Source organism: Carlito syrichta, unplaced genomic scaffold (genome assembly GCF_000164805.1).
Source record: "Carlito syrichta isolate Samal-C Ts95f unplaced genomic scaffold, Tarsius_syrichta-2.0.1 Scaffold313361, whole genome shotgun sequence".
NCBI lineage: Eukaryota > Metazoa > Chordata > Mammalia > Primates > Tarsiidae > Carlito > Carlito syrichta.
This window is the reverse complement of record NW_007257457.1, coordinates 50,174-55,337: the sequence shown is the minus strand read 5'-3', so window position 1 is coordinate 55,337 and position 5,164 is coordinate 50,174. Positions and strand designations below refer to the sequence as shown.

The 5,164-nt window shown below is 36.5% G+C and overlaps 1 pseudogene; it reads right to left on the bottom strand.

Moving 5' to 3' along the window:
• Positions 1-1,555: 1,555 nt before the first annotated feature.
• On the bottom strand, positions 1,556-2,025 carry LOC103272887 (annotated as a pseudogene).
• Positions 2,026-5,164: the final 3,139 nt, after the last annotated feature.

The window sequence follows — 5,164 nt, the reverse complement described above, 5'->3', positions numbered from 1 at the left end:
TTTGATGAGGTCCCACTTGTCTATCTTATCTCTTATGGCATGGGTACTTGGGGTTTTGATTAGGAATTGGTTGCCAGTTCCAATTTCCAGCTCTTACCAAATATCTAATGCCTCCTTTACATTGAATTATTGTTGCCTTGCATTATTGCCATCCGAATCATTCAGAAGTAATGGAGAAGAAATAAAATGCCAGAAATAGTTTGTCTGCTGCTTAGGGACAAACAAAAATAAATATAAGTACTACAAGCCAACAAGTATAAATAAAATATCAGAAATATAGCATGTTTAGGTCTTTTATTTGTAGTGCTGGCTGCCAAGGGCTAATGAGTAGGATAAGTTTTCTAAGGTTATATGTAATAATAATATTACAACACAGACTGTAACTATTTGGTATCAATCTTAAGAAGAAAACCAAAGACAATAATTTTCAGGTTATTTTAAAGGACCCACAAAACAAAGCTATTATCATTTCATCACAAATGAACAAAACAAATTTACAGCTGTTTTTTTAAAGTTAAGTTTCTGAACAGTGGTGAAGCAGAACTGTTGCTTATTAAAGTTTGAAAACCACTGGTGAAAATAAACATTATCAAAATATGATTGACCTACAGGAGATTAACAGAAGGGAAATGCAGTAAGGATGAATTCAAAGTGTGAGTTTGCTTAAAATTATATACAACTTTAGGAGTGATCAAAGTAATAAATTATTGTTAAAAATATATATATAACAAGATGAGTTTGAATAGTACCTCCTGGTGTGGGTTAAAGAAATCTGTTACCAACTAACTCTGAAAAAAGGTGTCAGCTTAGTGAAGCCAGCATACCTTAACTTCCTTTATTAGTGCCCGAAAGTCACTGTAATCATAACCTCTCTTATGAGCACTAACTAGGCTTTAGTGTGCTTTTCCTACATGATCACTTATCTTGTCAGCAACCCTGTGAGATAACTTATTGCCATTTTACAGATGAAGAAATTTAGGACATTGAGTACTATGTTCAGTGTCACAGAAATTAATAATAATGAATTTCTCAAACCAAAATTCAGATTATAAGGATTAAAGACTGCTTTGGGTTTAAAAGATTTAGTTAGTTGTTCCCGGTCCACTCTGTTTGCCTCAAAAGGCGATCTTTTAGTGTTTCAAGGATACTTACAAGGAAAGAATTGTTAAGGCCTCCACAGAAACCACATCTGATACCTATAGGACAGACTGTTTTTATTTCCTTGGAGGAAAAAAAAAGGTTTTAGTGTTTACTATCTACCATTATTATTATTTAAAAGAAAACTCAGGGAATTGCTAGGAAAAAGAGAAGAAGAAAATAGTGATTTAAACATTTTAATTCTATTCCCTTACTTTTTGCTTTATAGATTTTGGTAGTAGTCTTGTTGCCTAGACCTTACCAAGCCATAGTCTGTTTGTATAGTAAACCAAACAAAGCTGGGGTTTTTTTACCCCCCGACAGTTCTTTTTTAGCAAATTATTATTTTATTTTATTTATTTATTTATTTATTTTTTTACTTAATAAAGTTTTATTTTTCCAAATGTACAGTTGGTTGGGACCTGTTCATGCGTCTTCACCAGCAGCTGGGGCATCTCCACCCTTGGCATTTCTAGTGTAAATTACTTGAGCTCTGTGCTTTGAAACCAGTTTGATAAGACCTTTACTAAGGAGTTCCTGAAGGGCTGCCCTGGCCAGAGAACCGTGAATCTTTAGTCTCTCAGAGACTACAGCTGGAGTTATAAGCTTATAATTGGGAACTTCCTTACAGAGTTTGTCATACATGGCTTTGTCAAACAAGACTAGGTTATTAAGCTTGTCCCGAACTTTACCTTTGGACCACTTCTTTTTAGCCTTGCCCCCAGATTTGTTCCCTGGGTTTTTGTCTTTCTTGGCTGACTTTCCGGCATCTTTCTTCTTGTCATCCTTGAGCAGCATTGCTAAGCTCAGAGAGCAGCAGACACCACTGCTGCCTCGCTAAGATGTCAGACAAAAAGGCACAAATTATTATTTTATTTTATTTTATTTTGTGTTTTAGAGATAAGGTCTTGCTCTGTTGCCCTGGCTGGAGTGCAGTGTTGCTTGGACTACAGGTGTGTGCCACCATGCCTACTTTTAATTTTATTTTTATTTTTAAGATGAGGTCTGGCTATGTTGCCCAGTCTGGTCTTGAATCCTGAGACTCAAGCAACCCTCCCATCTTAGCCTCCCAAAGTGCTAGAATTACAGGCATGAGCCACTTTGCCCAGCCAGATATATTAAATATTTTAGACTAGGAAAATTATAGATCTTCACTGAAAATGAATCCTGCTCCCCTCTTCTCTCTCTCATTAAACATTCTTTGGCGACTTTTTTATGTACAGCCATTTGTGGTTGACATATAGGATATAAAGGTGGATACTGCTCTGCCCTGGTGAGTTGGTAGTCTAGTGTAAGAGCTCAGTATGTGCTGGGCTTGGTGGCTCAGCCTGTAATCCCAGCACTTTGGGAGGCTGAGGTGAATGGATTGCCTGAGCCCACGAGTTCGAGCCCCGCCTGGGCAACCTCATCTCTACAATAAATCAAAAAATTAGCCAGGTGTGGTAGCATGCTCCTGTAGTTCCAGCTACTTGGAAGGCTGAGGCGGAAGGATCACCGGAGCCCAGCAGGTCGAGGCTGCGGTGGCCGAAGTGGCCACTGCACTCCAGTCTGGGCGACAGAGTGGGACTCCAACTCAAAAAAAAAAAAAAGCTGAATATGTAAACCAGTCATACAATGAAATGAGATAGAGTAGGGTGGTGTGAAAACACATAACTGGATCCTGGTTAGAAGAGGGGGAGGGAAGTCTTCACAGAAGACTAATGTCTGAGTGATCAGATTATTTCTCAGATAGACAACTGACAGGCAGTAAAGACTGATCTTGATAAAGAGAAGAAACAATGTTTGATATATTTTGGATGTGGCATGTAGGTTTTGAGGTCTACATTTGATTTTTTTAAATGTGGGGATGGAATTTTTGTTTTTAGATTAGAAAATATAATTTATTTAGAAAGTAAGAGAGAGAGAGAAAGATTCACTTTCCCAAGGTTGGAAAGGGGACCAAAGCTTGGGCGGTGGCCATAGCTCAAAGATCCACATGACCAGACCATAGCTTAGCAAAGCAATGGCAAATGACTGCGTCAGACTGAATCCTTTTAAACTTTCCCTGTGATGGGGGCAAGTCATTAAGGTGATTGGGTGGTGGTCTGCTCCACATCATCATGAAAGGCAGGTAAGTACAGATACTAACATCAGGTGATAGAAGGCAGGCAAATGGGTAGCTTAGTCACATGATTACTGCATGTTGATGAGGTCTGCCATGAATGGGTGATGAAGTTAACTTGTTCATAAAACAAGCTGGGAAGGGGTTATAAAACAATTATCAATAGCTACCTCTGAGAAACCAGTTCTGATTAGAGGGTAAATTAAAGTAAACTGCTAGAAAAACATGACAAAACTAAGCAATGTTAAAATTAAAATGACTGTTCATTGGCTATATTGACTCCATGTTATGACCTTTCATTTCTCCCTCTTGTTATTTTAAAATATTCTTATTTGTACCTGGGAAAAGGGATAAAAGTCAGTCTTCTGTAGCTACTTCCTACTGGATAGATGGATGAAGAGATGTCCCTACCTGTTTAGAGTAAGAAGAGGGGATGAGAGGACAGAAGCGAATGGAGTTGTTCAGTATCTTTACTTACTATCTGTATACAAATCACTGTGTACAAGCATATACTATTAGAATCAATACTACTATAATAAAGACCATTATAGCTGCTCTTATGACATATTGAGACTTTGATGTCTGGTAAAATGTATTTATAGTTTCTGTAGTGGGCTCAACATCCACTTATTGTAGTAGCAGTGAATTCCTTAGTCTGTATGTACATGTTTTTGTTGCTTGTGTTCAAGTTTCTTTGGATTTTGTGATAAGAATTTATAGATAGTTATAAGGTGTTTGTTCGTAATGACTTTAACAAGGAAATATAGCTACTTTGAGAAAGTTTGAAGGAAAAAAATTGAAAACATTAGTTTGAAGACATGTAGTTAGGTTGAAGTTTAAATTATAGGAAATAGTAATGAACAAGATAATTTAAAACAGGTGACATTAGCAAGAGAAAACTGTCCCTCTTGTTTCTTTTTCTAGGTTAGGTCTGATATACCTTCATAATGATTGATATGTAGAGGGTAGAACTCAGGTAACTTCTACTCTGGAGATTGAAATTTCTCTGCTTTTAATGGGAGGAGTGGGAGGAGGGGTGGTATTGGCCTTCCACCTTGATAGGGAAGTTACCTTAAAGTTTCACAAAAATAATTAGAAATACTTTTAAACAGACAAAAATTATTTTTTGTTATCCATCCTATATTAGCTTAATAATCCTTAGACCTGTGAGCATGCCACTGCACTCCAGACTGGATGGCAGAGTGAGACTCTGACTCACAATTAACTAACAAATAAAAAAAACTAATAAATAAATGAAAATCAATCAACTAGAAAGGTAAAAATTTTTTAAAGCTGTCAAGTCTCATAAAATACCAACTGTTGTAAACTTTATAAGTAATAAATAAAACAAGTTGTTGGTAATACCAAAAATAGTAATAATGATAATAATCCTTAGACCTGGAAGGAGACTTTAAAGTTATTAACAATTTGGCACTGAAAATCCCCTTAGCTGATTACTATCTACCTGGTCTGCAGGCAGTTTAGGGGAAGGGTACAGGGTACGTGTGGTTCCTGAAGCTTTTGTTTTTTACCCCACCCTAGAGAGACTGAATTAAGAACTTGAAGAGTTTAAGTATTAAAAGTTTTAAAAGCATAAGGTTTTAACAGGATTACAGGTCATTGTAATAGTTACTTACTTAGTCAAAGTGATAGTCCAAAGATTTTTTAAAAGTAAAACAAACTAATAAGAGGAGATTTTAAACAAAGAAAACCAACAAACACAGGGTGAGGGGTTGGGGGGTAAACTGAATTAGTCTCTTCCTCCCCGCTCTGTTGTTTGTAGAACATTTTTTTGGAGATTGTTAATTAAGAGGCTCATGTTTTGGTCTCTGAGTAACGTTTTGGCCTAGCCTTAGTGTAATTGATGGTACACTCATAGAAATAACTAAATTTTTGTAAACTTGATTATTCACAGAATTCCTTTCA